Below are 444 nucleotides of genomic sequence, written 5' to 3'. Positions count from 1 at the left end.
GAGGAAGACCTTTGATGAGATGGATCAATTCTGTGACTGGAGGGGTGGGAATAAGTGTGTTTGAGATGGCTAGGTTGGTACAGGATAGAAGAACGTATAGAGCTCTTGTACATAGGTTTGCTATGAGTCGCAAGCGACTCGATGGCACATAACAACAACAACATATACTTGCAGGTGTGATTATTTACTTTGATTCTTATTTCTGCTTATTAAATGGCTCTTGAAAAAGTGCAAATACCCTCATCAACATATAAAAACATTGTGCCAGAAGAGTTTATAAAACTGACTATTCTACATAAAAATCAAGCACATTTTTATGTACTTTTCTAGAATTTTCTAGTTCTTCCCAGAGTCATATGCTTATTGCTTGTTGTTGTTGTTATTATGTGCCGTCGAGTCACTTGCGACTTATAGCGACCCTATGTACAACAGCCCTAAACTCTG

The sequence above is a fragment of the Elephantulus edwardii genome, unplaced genomic scaffold, assembly GCF_000299155.1.
Source record: "Elephantulus edwardii isolate Elephantulus edwardi_28Jun2011 unplaced genomic scaffold, EleEdw1.0 scaffold00278, whole genome shotgun sequence".
Lineage (NCBI taxonomy): Eukaryota > Metazoa > Chordata > Mammalia > Macroscelidea > Macroscelididae > Elephantulus > Elephantulus edwardii.
Note: the sequence above shows the minus strand (reverse complement) of the source record.